The 15,731-nt window shown below is 46.9% G+C and overlaps 1 protein-coding gene across 1 annotated transcript in view; it reads left to right on the top strand.

Moving 5' to 3' along the window:
- Window positions 1-15,731, top strand: part of LOC144148209 (putative G-protein coupled receptor CG31760) — a 249,170-nt gene that overhangs the window by 103,216 nt on the left and 130,223 nt on the right. The window contains exon 2 of the mRNA XM_077679793.1: window positions 11,307-11,408. The gene's annotated coding sequence lies outside the window, so the exon portion shown is untranslated. The remainder of the gene's footprint in view (window positions 1-11,306; window positions 11,409-15,731) is intronic.

Raw genomic sequence — 15,731 nt, 5'->3', positions numbered from 1 at the left:
ATAACAATTCACGCACACTCTATATACCCGGTGCGGGGTTGTATAGTCGCAGTCATAATTACAACATAGTAAGCACAATTCAACACGCAGGAGCACGCCGTCGAATTTCATCGCGAAGCATACTCGCGACCAGAACCCACACACAGCTTCGGCCGCCGCCGGCAGAGGTGCAAAACTTCATTCGGGCAGACAGCGCTACGTGAGGGAGAAAAAAAACTAGTTCTATCAGGCGCAGATTACTGTCCACAGAAGTGGGGAACCGTGGAAGGCCGACGCCAGGAGGAAAGAATTTTTTCCATGGCCGACGCCCTACTTGCCGCCATGATGTAAACGAGATAACAGACGTGTGACTTCGATACAGGAGGCTATGAACCATCGGAACCGCAACCAGCGCCGCGGCTTGGCAGCTTGCGAATGTCGGGATGGCTTGAAATATACGTGCACATTTGTAACTGTTTATGACTTATGAAAGCGAACGTGAAAAGAAAGGTTTTACGTTTTTTTTTTTTTTTTTTTTTTGAGACCTCGTGTGCGCGGTTCTCGTTCTGTTGTTCATCACATGACTCCTGGCACATCCGCTCAGCCGCCGTTGACGCCATCTATGTTGGGCGGTTCATAGCTTCATTTTTTTTATTATTTACATGATCATTTTCAAAGTACTGTCCCAGAGACTGGCACATTCGTTTTCTACGGATGCCAGTCTATCTATTTAAAACATCTTCGGTTTTGTCTGCAGTGTCCCTTTAAGGGTCAATGATATGCGAGAAATGCAAGCGAGAACAAAAAGATGTTACTAACTTCATTTGAGCGTGCAAGATAGCACTATTGTTCTCAAACCTACATTTTGTACTGATCTCACTATAGATAAATTTGGTTACTTGAAGTTCGTTCAAGTTTCCCTGTGTACCACGGTCAGCAACTGCAGCTGTCGCTAAGGGTCGCAGAAGAATGAAAAAAAATCAGTGCCATTACACCTTTTGAAAGTGGATCACCAGCGGAGGTGTTTGTGGATTATTGGTTGGCCACAAATTGCCGCTCAAACCGCGACATCGCACCGGGGACGCATTCAGCTGGATTTTAGCCACACCGACGTCTTGCGTTTTCCATCTCGAGGTATTCGGGGGTCCCGACGGGCATCGCGCTTACGCTCGACGTTTGAGCCCATTGCCGCTTCTGCTCACGCCGGTGCTCTTCGAAGGCACACTGTTATTCCTCGCTGTGCACAACACGCGTCCTACCCATGGCTCAGCTGGAACGCAGCCGCGATAACGTCGCCAGACGACGTACGATATGGCACAGAAAAGATACTCTCACAATGTCGCTAGATGTTGTATGACGTCGTAGTAAAGATGCATGCACAAAGGGGAGTTGCCTGTTTTTTTCTGCATGAGTAGGCTTCACAACTCACGAAGTGGGAAAACCAGTTTCCAGAGACCAAACTTGCATCGGTCTTTTTCAAATCGGCTTCACGTTTAAACGCAAAGTCATTGCTGGAAATAATTTTTTCCACGTGCAATATACGTCATTTATCAAAATATGAAGCGCCGGAGGAGAACAGCCAACCGAAGGGAGAGAGCGAGCAAAAGTGAGCAAGAGGGTGCGTAGGCTTTTCTGCGTCTACGCACGTACAAAAAAAAAGGGGGGGGGGTGAGTTAGTGTGCAACAGCTCCGCTGTAAAATGTTATATTCGTATTATACAGTCTTCCCTACAACTACCTGTGGCGTCCACGTATACAGCTAACTCGTTTCCTCCTTCCACTTGCCTGTTCTTTGGGAAAGGATGTAGGGGGAGCTTGTTCAAACATTATTCTGAAATGAGCAGCAAGCTATACGTTACAAAAGCAAAAGCTTCCGCCCGTCAGTACGAAATTTAACACTCAGGACAAGGCACTAAAGGAAGTAGGACTCAAAGTAGGACTCGAAGTAGGACTCCTCTGAGCCCAAGTCCTTTGAGCTGTTTCGTGTCTTTAAAATAATGCAAGCGCCTGCAACTATAAATTAACTCATCGAATAACCTTTGCTGATCACACTTAAAAACGACGCAGATTGCATCTCGCAAGAATGACCAAGCAAGCTAGCTGCCTTGCTTAAAGCGATGACGAAGAAAACATACAGCTTTACTTTATTCGAAATATTGTGCCGTTCTTTGACCACTACACTTTAGTTCTTCGTAAAACGACGTTTCTACTTCAAAAAAAGTTGCCTTTAAAAGGACATATGCTGAACTTTCCTAATTGGCTTATGATGTACCAGAAGTTGTTATGGCGTACTTTGCGAAGCAGGCAAGAAAAGCGGCACAGTACGCCTACTACATTCCAACAGATTTGGTAGGGTATGAAGCGGAATTTAGGATATCGCTGTTTAGCATACCAACCTTTGACGGGAAACCTTATCCTCAGGTTTATATCCGGCAAGAGTGCGACAAATTGAGCCCAACTAAACTCTCAAAGTTCGAATGAGAAAATGTACGCCCTGAGTTCCTGATATTTCTTCCGGCGTTAGATTCCCATGCAGATACAAATTTACCCAATTTTTGTTTTGAACTCAATTACTTGCTGTTATTATTTTCGCTCTGTCGGCAATTTTTCCTGACATTTCCGGGATACGAAGCCGGAATTCCGACCTACCGACAGAACTAAATGCTTTCGAATTAAAAAAAAATAGTCGACTCGTTAGCCTCCCATAGCGTGCGAAGCCCTTTCTTTGAAGCTTAAAGTTGAAAAATCTTTAAATTTCATGCGCTGCAAAAGGTCAAGAATTTTTTTATTGAAAAAGAACTGCGAAAAACCCCTTCCCATTTTGCGGAAAAATAAATTTCGAGATTGGGAGCTCTAGTTACAAGCCCTGAGAAGAAGAAGCTTCCCGGTCCCCTTTCGCCATTTTCTTTTGCACACTTCGGGCATTTCGCACTTCGGCCGAGTTTACCAACCTTTGCCAGAGTAACATCGCTTGAGAGCAATGCAATACGAAGCCCCATTTCCCGAAGCCTCCCCAAGCGATCAGCGGTGTTTGGGATGCCCCGGGCTCCACCTACGGGTGGGTATGTGCGTAATTTTCTCGCCTCCCACCCGCGGGTTGTGCCGGCCATTAGCAGCTGGCCTCGACGTGACTGCGGCAGAATCTCTGCCTCCCGCTGCGTGCGCCGCCTTTTCTCCGTGCGCTAGTAAGAGAAGCAGCGCCGGCTATGGGGCGCAAGTTTTAACGAGCTGTAGTAGAGGCACTTCGGCGCGCCACGCAGGCGCGGTCCTTTGCGCTGTTTCGTGCGCCAAGCACGTCAGACGAGCTCCAGCCTGTTTCTTTATCAAGGGTTGAAGAGGTAAGAAAACATGCTAGAAATAATAAAGTGCACGGCAGCATCGCGCGACCCTACGCGAGGGAGCACTATACATAGTGTCCCTCGCAGCACTTCCCCAAGCGTTTAAATAAATTGGCCCAAACCGACGACAACACGCAATTTTTTTTTCTTAACGAGGATTTTTTGCCTCTGACCGCGTCATTACATCCTGCAACAGGCTGCGATTAATTCGTGACCTTTTATCTGGGACGCGTAGACAGGGGTTTTATCGAGCTGCAAAGCACGATATGGTACACCTAGCAGACAATCGTTGAGTCAGCTGAAGCCGCGTAAAGTGCCGTACAACTGTGATATAGATGCGCATAAAATTCAAAACTTTTACTGGCCAGGCGCTAACAATATGGTTTTTAGAGTTGTGAGGGTTGTATTGACAGCTTTGCGATAATGCTCCTACGACAATGCTACTCCAAGTACATCCAGGTTAGTTCAGTCGCCTGCTTGTGGAAAACGTACTCCCCCGCTGTGTTCTGAATCTGTGTGCAAGATTGCTGATTCGGTCGATCCCATACAGCGAAGGCTGTAGTTCGATGAAGGGGAAACAGGAAAACATACTGTGGGTGAAATTTTACCACTGGTCTAAAAGGGCTCAGTTTCGTTCCTAACGCGTCGAACGTATGCACCTGGTTTATGGGACACGCCATAGTACATCCTCCGAATTACTCAAGATGTATTTGGGTGCACATCAAACTTCGAGCGCGCTAGTATCTCTCTCTCTCTCTCTCTCTCTCTCTCTCTCTCTCTCTCTCTCTCTCTCTCTCTCTCTCTCTCTCTCTCTCTTTGTTTTTGCTTTTCATTTCGCTTCTTTCAAGGCACAACAAAAAACACTGTGTAGTAAAATGTAAAGTAGACTAATCCGCTGTACGCCAAGGAAGAAAGTCAAAGTGGTGCCTTGGCACTTTAGACGCAAAGGCGATTTTACTAAAAGCTTTTTGCCGAGAGCACTAGACGTGCCGTTTCTGAAAAAGCCGTGATCATGAAGCCTCCAGAGCACAGGAATGTCCGAGGAAAGACGGCCGAGCCAGTAAAAAAGAAAAGGGCGGCAACGCCTGCGTTGCTAGGCAACGCCCAGGCACGTCGTTGCTGCCGTGTCTTCTCGCTGCTATGGGAGGCATTAACCAAGTGTGATATCCTCGTTCGTCTGCTGCTTGTTAAATCCGCTGTCGGCTGACTAGCTGCGCCAACGTTTACGCTCCGAGGCCTTGTGCCGAGCGCTATGAGCTCAGTTGCCAATATGCACACAGGCGGTCCTTTGACAGTTGATCCTGCAGCGGTACGGCGGGGCAAAAGGGAGAGCAGCAGTGGAAAGGGCGGTGAAGCAAACGTGAACCTACCGATCCCGGCGCTGTAGAAAAGCGGGAAGCGGATAGGTGCGCAAATACTTTGCTAAGCCTTGTGCGCGGAGCAAGAATTTATGAGGATGCGAAACGGCCCATTCCTGCGGCCACGGCCGAACGAACAGACAATGTCACAATTAAAACCAACGCGGACTACAAAGCTTCGTAGATGCGACGGCGAAGGAGAGACTACCGGCACCTGACGGACGAAATGATAGCGGCAACAATTCATTTCGGGGCTACGCATCTAAATGCTGACTGCGGTGGCCGCGCAGTTTCTTTACCCATGGAAGATGCTGCTAGATTAACATAGGCCAAGCGGTTGTGACGCTATCTCGTCGCCCTATAGGAAACCTCATTTCCCCTCGTGTTTTGTTCTTACTCCATGGCCTTGTTAAACCTACCCATAGCATTGCTCAGCCTTGCCAGATCTATAGCCTTCCTCAACTGTGCTGAACCAGTAGCGACCGCGGGAATATATACGGCTGTGATACAGAATGCATACCACCTCACTCAACGGTGGAATTTTGTTTTGTTTCTTTATTTCGAATTTTCTGGCCGCACTTAAGTTTTTTTTTTTAAATATTGTGCGCGGGCATTCATCCTACTGCAGAATGTTGAATTAGCTGACCTAGATATCTGCTAGTTTCTATGGACGGAAATCCCTGTTCTTAGGAGTCAAATGCATTCACTGTATCAGACGAATCTTAATATTTTGTCTGCTCGCACGCGTAGGCGTCTTTGGCACGGGTCAGAAAAACAAAATGAATTTTGTAATTAGCCATTAGTTCTATCAGGCCTTGAAGTAAACCAGTGAACGGTAGGACGTTTGGCCTTAGGCGCGCATGGAAAAACAACTAACGAAGCAGTTCAGGGAGATATGGGCTGGGCGTCGTTTGAAGTTAGAGAAGCTCAGAGTAAAATATGCTTTGAGATGAGGTTGAGGGCAATGGATCAACGAAGGTGGGCAGCTAAGGTTTTTAGGTACCTATACTTGAAAAGCGTGGACACGCAGTGGTTAAGATAGTCTAGAAGGCTAACGATGAAATACGGAAAGAACAGTGGAGAATCCAAAGCAGCCAAGGTAACCAAAAAAGAGGCAAGGCAGATTGAAACGAATAAATGGAGGGAAAAAATGGAAGCTCAAACGTCGTTAGAGATGTACAGGGCTGAGAAAATGAACATCAGAAAGGAAAATTTCTACGTTAATTCCCATGGCAGTGCTTTGCTTTTTGAGGCTAGAGCAGGTTGCCTGCGAACTAAGAGTTTTGTGGGGAAGTATTCACAAAATGATGGCGTATGCGTGGTCTGCGGAAAAGAAACAGAAACTATGCGGCACATAGTGTTAGAATGTGAGGGTATCCATCCAAATCTACATGAAGGGAATATTGAGCTTCCAGAAGCCCTAGGATTTAAGGGTATCAGAGAGGAAGTTAACTTCAAGGCTGTCGAGGGGACGAAAAGAAGATTAGAATGCTGGTGGACGAAATGCAGAGAGGGGAATATTGCCTAGGACAGTTACCACCTGTAACAGGGAAAAGAAAGTATTTCGGGCCTAATAAGCTTTAGTGCCTGCCCTAAGCAGCGCTAGTATTAGACCAAGAGTGTAAAACATGGTTATATTAGTCCTTTTTGGTAAGATGACATGTCATCACCCCGCTTCAAAGTGTAAACCAATAGCAATCATCATCATCATCATCATCATCATCATCATCATCATCATCATCACCATCTGCGAGGATTGAACCCAGCCCGCACTCCTTCCCAAGCAGGAATCATATCTTCTGGACCGTAAAGAGTATGGCTACGAAGATTGCTATACGTTTTATGCCCTGTTACAATTCAACGCGCCGCTACCCTGTGCGCGCGCTAAAAGTGTGGTGTAGTGCGGGGAAGCTTCGTGTGCTTGGCGGTGAATCGCACCGCTGCCACCAGCAGTTACATCGGCGAAGGCGTCCCCGTACCGAGCTCGGCCGCTCGTACACTACGTTACCACTACGTGACGGATGCGGCGGAGCTCGGTACGGGGATGCCTTCGCCAACGTAATAGCCCTTTTCTGAGGTCCAGGACGCGGAAGAATAATTCATTACAGCTCGCAGATTTCACCTCAAGGAAGCAGCAACATCAGAAAAAAAATGTATATTTGTAAAATATACATTTAATAAACCCGAAAGCATTAGTTGGATCTGCTATTGTAACGCACATCGCGTGGTTGCCATGAAGCTGTAGGAATGCAAGTCTACAACTCTTATTGGGTTACCAAGCACGTTCATGATTTGTCTCTGTATGAGGAACTGTCCTTGTCTGTAAAACAACTGCTTCATCTTTACAAATTAGGGTAAATCTGGCAAGCGTTCATAGCGTTGCTGAAAAGCTTGTGCACTGAAGCCATTCTTCAAGCGATGATGTTGAAGGTGCACATTTCTTGGTAAAGCAAGAAGTATCCGCCCGTGCTCGTGAGTACTACGCTGCGGGCTATAGGTTTGAGGTTAAGACTTCGATAACAGCCAGCCCCCCTCCCTTTTATTAATATCACACTACGCAAGGCCACTACCCTACGACAGAAAAGACGGCCATCGGCCTGGCAGTAGGTCAAATCCCAGCATTCACCATCATCATGCATAGACACGCAACCGCAGCAACTTTACGGTATCCACCAGAGCTAGCCCTAAAGTTTAGATTTTTAGGCCTTTTAGCGTCAACTGCTTTCGGAAGCTTGACGTAGCCACAATATGCACAATGAGTACTTTTTCAGTTGGTACCGACTGACGACGTAAGACCTCACGGCGTAATGTAAGGCTGTCGCATACGCGCGTCGCCCTCTCCATGTGCTGCGCATATACCGTTGCGATGTACACGCTTTAAACTGAAAAAGACGGGAGGCTTCACCGAGTGAACGGTTTTCTACATCCGCGATATCGGTTGCGGTAGGCGAATAGTGCGTGCGCAGTAAAACAACGATCATTTGTAACCCGGCATATCCCTGTCTCTGCGGCAGTGGCGTAGCCATATATTTCGGGGGGTGTTATACGCCACCCAGGAAAAAAAGAAGAAACGTAGACTACGCCGGACGCCCAAACAATATGGGCCATTTTTTGTGCATCTATAAATATTTCGGGGGGTGTTTTTACACCTTTTCAAAGCAGATCTTAACCATACTGTGACTCACGTCTGCTGAGTACGATGGCAGCACAGCTCACCAGACTCCTTCTCGCACCGGCATCATGACAAATGATTTAGATGCTTTGCTTAGGTTAGCAAAAGTCTTCTCTCGCGCCGCATGTCTTGACCGTGAATTTCTTAAGCCGGGCATGGTCGAATTCCTGCAGTCCTTTGACCTGACAACGCGCTGCGTCATAACCGTTGGGCCAAATGACACCAGAAAAACTGGGGCCCGCCGCGGGAGAATTTCACGGAGAGGTGAACATTGGTACTGTGGCGCCCGAGGGTGCAAAGCTTAACCGTGCCGCAATGTAGAAGGGGTCCGAGAGGCTGGAATGGCTATGACGAACGTTTTATTTACAGATGTCATGCGTGGTTCTATTTCAATGGGTGGAGGAGCTGACGTAAGGTTTTCCGCTGCCTACAGGGGATTTAGTCGACACGGCTGCGGCCTGCGATAACAATACCTCGTTACACACACACGCATTAGTTCCATTCTTTCTGCCATACTACCGAGTTCTCTGGTAAAGCTGGTGCCGGCCGGAAGCAGCAAAGGGGATGAAAGCAGGCGCGCAGAAGGGAACGTGCATCGCTAATTCCCCTTCTGTGGGCGTGACGGCGTTGACAAAGCGGCGACCGCTGCTAAACTCGTCGCTGTGGCGAAGATCGAGGCGGGGCCCAGTCTGCTCGTCCTCGACCAGAAACAACCGACAAAAGAAGAGCGATAGGCCAAAATTCATTAGGCTTCGCTGATGGGCCGGTTGGTACAAGTGTTACTTAGAAGGAAAACAGCGCGAAGACGGGACAAAAGAAGGGATTCACACTACACAAACATTGGCGAACAATTGAGCGGGCTGTATCGCGGGAAGAAAATATATGTAAATAGGCGAAGAAAAATAGAAATAAAATACCTGAAGAATGATATAAGCAGACTGCAACAACATGTCCTTCGGCGCGGGTCTTAGGGGGCACGCATGCAACAAGTCGCCGACATGCAGCGCGTTGTGCATGCGTTGCACTTCCTGCGGCCGCGCACCCCTCTTTCGTGTCTCTGTGGCCCTCACGCGGCATCCTTACAAGAGAGAGCGTGAACTTCATGACGCCTTCCCAATAAACAAGAAGAGAAACCGTGGACATCAGTTCTTGATGAGGAGATTGTGCACTTACCGTGCTAATTTATGCTGTGTCGACATGCGGCCGATGGCGTCGCCTGGCGATCTGCTCCTATTATTTTGTTTAAATTGTATGTCGATGTTCGTTGGCTTTTTTATGAATATTTTCCTGGTGCAATAAACCGTGCTCAGTTGTTCACCAGTGCTTATGTAGTGTGAATTTCTTCTTTGCCCTGTCTTCACACTGTTCTCCTTCGAAGATAGGCTGAATTTCTGCGGAGGGCGTACATTGTCTTCGCTTCGTGAGCAAGAGCGGCGTCGAAAGCCGTACAAAGATCACCGTAAACTGTATCGATCTCGCCTATGCATATAACCACTGCGGAAACGTGAATCATTAAGCAAGCAAAACTACTTGCCATTGATCGCCCAGTCATGAAGCCATACTTATTAGATAACAAGAAATTTTTATGCACAAGAACTTAGTTTATATAATGCTACTAATGGAGCATGCGCAGATCACAACGGATTGAAATTGGCCGCTTCTAGGTCAGCCGTGCTTCAGAGGTGGGATTTAGTACGGTTATTTTGGTGTACATAATAGTAAACCACAATTAAGTAGTTAATATACGAGTTGGACGAGGAACGAGGGGTCTTTATTAGCTTTCAGGTGTATGACTGCAAAAGTATCCGCGTGGACCGAAGACAGGGAAGGCTTCATGCGCCTGAGGCTCTCAAATCACAAGCATCTCATCAAACAGAGCTGTACTTCCCACACGTACCTAAGCGGTTGATGAGCCGTGATTTCTTGCCGTACCATGGAGTTCCGAAAGTGCTACCGAAGTGACGCACCAATGAAATGTCTGCATCGTGTACTTTTTGTTTCCCGGAGGAATTAAACTAGAGGACGTGGCCATCTGAGGTATTTGATTATGAGAGGATGTACGTCCAGAATTTAACATGTTCATACGTGGCACTAGCTTCTGGAGACTTAGGGCATGAACGACGTACTTTTTGTTGAACTTCATAAATGTGGTATGGTATGCCAAAAGTCTGTCTTCCGGGATACGCCGAAATGCAGGCGGGATACGCCTGCATTTTTATGTGCGTGATCTTTCGTCTGAGTGCAGGTCACGCGTTCTTGAAAAAAAAAACAGCATAGAAATTTCGGTGAAGTTTTTCCCCCCCCACATTTTGGGATTAGCTGCTGCATACCGTTTTTTACAATTTCTGTGAAACAGATGGCAATTTGGGCATATATCTCAGAGTGCGTATAAAAGGTATAAGTAAAGAAAAAAAAAGTGGTATAAGCTGGGTTTTTGCAGTGCCGGTAACACCGGCACCGGTGTCAGCATGTTTTGATCTATTTTTACCGGTGTTACCAGTGTTACAGAGTATCCACTGTTACCGGCAAAACAGCGTAACCACTGATCAACCTTCCCAACAAATAATTCTATCCTCGTTAACCGAAACACATGAAGGTTCCGTATTGGAAACAACTCCAATATTAAGCAATTTCTGCTTTGTCAGGGATGTTTCACTCTTGGAACAGAATTGCTTTGCTTTCAGCTCCCGATATTCCCACACCGTAGTCAACAGACCCTTTATAGATGTTATTACGCACAGAGTTATCAGTATTGGCAAGGTGTAATGCATGATGCCACTTAGAGAAAAAAATGTTATGTCATAATCTTGAAGTATGTATTTTGTGTTATGACCGATGGTACAGAAATAAATGTTGAGGAGAAAATGATCACGTACACATCACACAGAACGCAATCTTTTGCTTGTTTTATGTGAAAAGCAATCTTTTCCAGGTGAGATGATATTTCAGGCAACCACTAGAAATTCGCAATAAATCAGCCTTTAGGCAGCAGTAATACAATCTAAACTGCATGCACTCTGAAAAATCTGTGAATTTCCACAGTGCACTCGAATGACCAACCACTTCGCCGAACGGAGAAAAAAATGATGAAGCCCGACGTATGAGCAGAGTCAAGAATGTGATCTCTGTGACATACGTCATTCTCGCATTGGGCGATGTCATCATGCAGGCCATAATTTTCGACAGTAATCTTAATCTGGCCAGGTATAATCATTGGCATACTTTACCACATCTATTGTCTTTTGTGTCCCTTGTGGGCAAGCAGGCTCACCGCCATTTTTAGAGCGTGTGATAAAACGGTGTGACTAAACAGGCGTTCTTTATTTTTTTCAGACTAAGGTATTTCAATACGAGAAGTTCAAGCTGAAATCACAGTTACGTTTTTAGAAGCGTACTGGATATTACTGTATTAGTTTTCTTTTTTTTTTCATCGAAGTTGCTTCCGAACCATTTCTTCCAGATGCCGCCTACATCGAACGCTCTCACACGACGCCATGCGGGAGACCATTCCACGGCCAGGAGCTTCGCTGAACGCGGCGCCGAGGAACACCCTGGGGCTAAGGTGAGCACGCTGCTGTTGGAACTGCTTGCTGCCGCTAGGGCTAGCCCTTCACCGCGCCACACTTAAATAATGTGCACTACGGTGGCGGTTTCCGCACAATTGCTGAAGGAAACGCCGTATAACTCGTCCGATAAAGTACTCCACAATACACCGCTAGGGAGTTGCATGTCGTTTCCGTGAGCTGCCTTCATTGTCAGTCGTGTAGGGCGCCGATTCACACGCGAATGACTTATGGACTCCTGGTACTCGCCAAGTGGCGTTACAGTTTGCACACGGAGTTTACTGGCTTGTCAGAATGTTTTGATCTATTTCTTGTAAGTACCCTTTTAGAGGTAATGCCGTGAGAATGGCCGTCATCTTAAACGCGGTAAATAATGCATAAGCGGTGGCGTTAGGCTGTACCCAATAAAAGAGGCATCGTAACGGAACCTCGTGAACAGCGGCATTTTTATGACGGCCGAGGTGGTTTATCTGACGAACCCCTCTGAATCGCAGTGCGTTTTTTGGAGATTAGCAGGCTAAATTTGTACGCATTTCGCTGTAGCTGCGGGGGAGTTCAGAACGATCCAGCTCATTCAGCCGACTGATACAGACTACGCTCTTCTGGGAATCAGCAGGCTATCGCAGTCAAATGATCTGGAACGTGTAGTCTAGTAACCATTATCTCTCTTTATTAGTTTTAAAAACCTTACGCACGTCACTAAAGAATTACAGTATTGCTTATTATCTTCTCGTTAATAGCTTTTGCAGCGGAGCTGTTGTAGCTTAACTCCCCTGGTTTTTTGTCTGCGTAGACCGAGAAAAGCCGCTCCCTTTCTCTTCACTTCGGCCCACCATCTCCCTTTGTCCACCTGTTCGCCGCCAGCGCTTCATAGCTTGCAATAAGATGGCGTATGTTGCCACTGGAAAAGTGTGTTCCCTGCATTGCATTTGTGTTTATAAGTGAAGCCGACTTAAGGGAAATCAGTGTAAGCTTGATCTTTGTAAGCTGGCTTTCCCACATTGTTTGCTGAAACCTGGTCGTCCTCACTTCAGCACACCCTCCCCCTTTGGCCACGTGTTCGCCTACTGCGCTTCATCTTTTAATGCAAGATGGCGTACATTGCACACGGAAAAATGTATTGTCAGCAGTTCATTCGTGCTTATAAGTGAAGCCGACTTTACAGAGGTCGGTGTAAGCTTGATCTTTGTCAGCAGGCTTTATAACATTGTGTGTTGCACAGTGAAACCTATTCGCAACTCCGCTGAACGCTTTTCAGCGCGACGGCGCCTGTTGAGCGGGTGTTTTGGATGGAGCCGTTGTTAAACCAGGTGCGTTGTGGGAAGCGAATTTTTCGAAGAGTGCGGTACGGGTAGCAATTTTTCATCCATAATTACACAGAAACATAAAAAAAAAATTTACGAAATTCATGTCTTCAGTTATTGTTCAAGGTAAAATTTTGGGGTACGTAAAACATCACCTGCATGAAACAGTGTGAACAGGAAAAATGTCCGACAAAGCTGGCTATGATGATCACGCACTTCTACAAGCACTAGAAATAAAATATCTGGAGAAACTCGTATTTTCTGGCGTCTACAGCGTCAGCACAAACACTTGCATGCATGCATGCAAACTCAGACACGGACACCGCAAAACGATTGACCAAAACGAGGTCTGACACACGATTTGACTCAAAAGTGTGGCCTTTGACAATGCTTCATGCAAAACCTCATGCTCACATGGTATTGTGTCACAATGCAGGCCGCATCTTACGTGTCGAACCGTATGCTGGGTATTTCTGCCGCTCTGATCGCGAAGGTTGGTCATTGAGGTGCGTTGTGGCAACTCACTTCCGCTCCGTCTACAACGGACACCGCAAGTTCGACGTAGGAGCCGTGCAGAGCGCCTTGCCAGTCTCCTTCACGAGCGTGGGAACCAGCGGGGTGCGTGCGCCCTTCCCGGTTGGCCCCTTCGTACTCCGGCGCCAATCTTTACGGGCTGGTGCCACTCCGAGGGGTGGGCTATTGATTGGTCCGGGGCCTGTGCGCGCACCTGCTGACCTTTCGCCGGCAGGCCGCGCCATTCGCCACCTCGCGAAGCGTGCGGGACTCGGCACTATACCCGCAGGGTGCTACATCAGGCCTGCGGCTTCTTTCGGACGAGAAAACGCTGTTCAAACAACGCGGGTGTGATTCCACTGGTGTCGGTGAGGCCCACCACAGGGCTCTTAATGCACATTTCACAACTAACAAAGAGGCGGCAAGAGGGAAGGGAAGTGGAAGTAAACCTTGTGGATTTTGTAGCTTGTAAATTCCTATATTAGAATGAGGCAGCGAAGATCCTGCTAATATTTGTCTACGCACCAGGAGTATGGTCATGACCCAGCTTAGTAACAAAAGTATTCAAGGTGGCCAGCGGACTATATTTGCACTCACTTTATGATACTCACTTTTACGTTACTCCAGTTACTCCTAGTATTGTTACTACTACTCCTGGTACTCCGTCTGTACTGGTGTTTTCGGGTGCTTACGTGAGTTCAGCGGCCATTCGAATATTTGTAGAGCATGCGTCCTGCAAATGGAAGCGATGGTGAAAGCCAGAGCAAAAGCAAGCGATAGTGAAAGCCAGAGGAGTCAGAATGAGATCGAGTTGTGAGATAATGGGGGAAAATATTTCCTATATTTGTTAAGTATGATAAACAGTCTGGATTTAGGAACATTCACAGGGGATATCTAGTAATTTGGACAATGGAAGTAAATTCCATTGCCGGAATAAGCTAAATATATCCTGCCTTGTAAGTAGGTGTTGTTATGTTAGTGTACCAAGTAGTCAAATTAAAGAAACCCCGTGTTATATTTTCTAAGCTTCGCCTACGCGGACCTTGAAATTTGTCGACAATGGAATAGATTTTCACGCTCCATTTACACCCGAGTCAACAGGACGCGGCTGTATTAAGGTCTTAATATGTACGCACACAGGAGACCGCTAAAGATTGCCTCAACGTGCTCGTGAGGACACAGCGTGGAAGGAGGCTAGCTGTGGATATCGTGAACAGTGGCCTTCCCAAATTCCCTGCTCTGACCAAACAAAACGGGCATGGTGAGACAAGGAACAGGTGGCATCGATTTCATAAAGCTCGTGTGATTGGCATCCGCTGGAAGGTTTAAATAAGGCTACCTGTTAGGCACTAATTAGACATCGTTGTCCACAATGCTTGGGCAACGGGTAGTCGATATTAGGCTTCCTGAAATAGAACGCAGTTTTAGTTTCCATTCATGTGTTTTTTTCTTTAACTGTATATGCATATTGGGCGTCCACCGTAACGCATGGTTAAGGGCGAAATTTTTATGTGGAAATAGGAATTTTCAAATTTAGTAAGTGAAGAGTAAACATTTGGAAGCTCCAGCAGCAACATCGCAACAACAAGGGCAGCGGGAAATCAGCGGCAACACGACACGCAGCGTACCGGAACAATGGCCAGACTTGCGCTCTTTTAAAGGCTCTCAGGTATTTTGGTATGTATAGACGCCAACTACTCTTTAAACCGGAACCTACTGCTATGGTACGCTTGACAGCTGCCGTAAGGTGGATTTGAGATCACCAGCTAACCCAGTGGCTACGAGAAGTCATGCCGCTGTTTGAAAGAACTGTGTCCTTGAGGGGAAGACGCGCCATGTTTAGTTCACCATCTTGGAAGATGGTGAATTAAGATTTGCATGTGATGAAGAGCGTGTGAGGAAGATTTGCACGTGATGAAGATTTGCATGTGAAGCTGCAAAGGCGGGCTTGGTCTGACACCACGGAAGATGGGAGGTACGCTAGCAGTAGAACGGAAAGTTGCAGTAGAACGGAAAGTTGAGCTAGTTGGATCTGATTCATGTTTGAAGCGCGGACAGACGAAACACAAGAAGAGGACAACACGAGCGCTAGCGGAAGGTGTGCACACAAACGCAGTCTATTGGCGGTGAGCGCGACCACGGGCGGCGCTGCGAAGTGCGCCTCCGTGACGTCTACTTAGGGATTCTGGGATTTGTCGTCTGCTTTACTCGGGCTCGCTCTTCCTGCTGTTTCTTTGCGCTCGGTTGACTTTTGATGCTTGTCCGCACCAGATTTTTCGTATGCGCAACTTTTTATTAAAATAAAAGACTTAAAATCGCATACACTAGCTCAAGGCGTGATTTAGTGTACATTTTTCCACACCGCTTCGGAAGAAACATTGCCGGCGTGGCCCCATTCCTGTGAAGCCTATGCGGAGAGTCAGAGCTAGGCGTCAGCTTCTGTATTCAGAAATATTTTGAGCAAAGAGAACATCCAGAGTCTAAAAACCGACAACAGCGAAAATG

Source organism: Haemaphysalis longicornis, unplaced genomic scaffold (genome assembly GCF_048455015.1).
Source record: "Haemaphysalis longicornis isolate Haplotype H1 unplaced genomic scaffold, Haemaphysalis longicornis Haplotype H1 scaffold_1, whole genome shotgun sequence".
Taxonomy (NCBI): Eukaryota; Metazoa; Arthropoda; class Arachnida; order Ixodida; family Ixodidae; genus Haemaphysalis; species Haemaphysalis longicornis.
The sequence above is the reverse complement of the archived record's forward strand: the minus strand, read 5'-3'. Positions and strand labels throughout refer to the sequence as shown.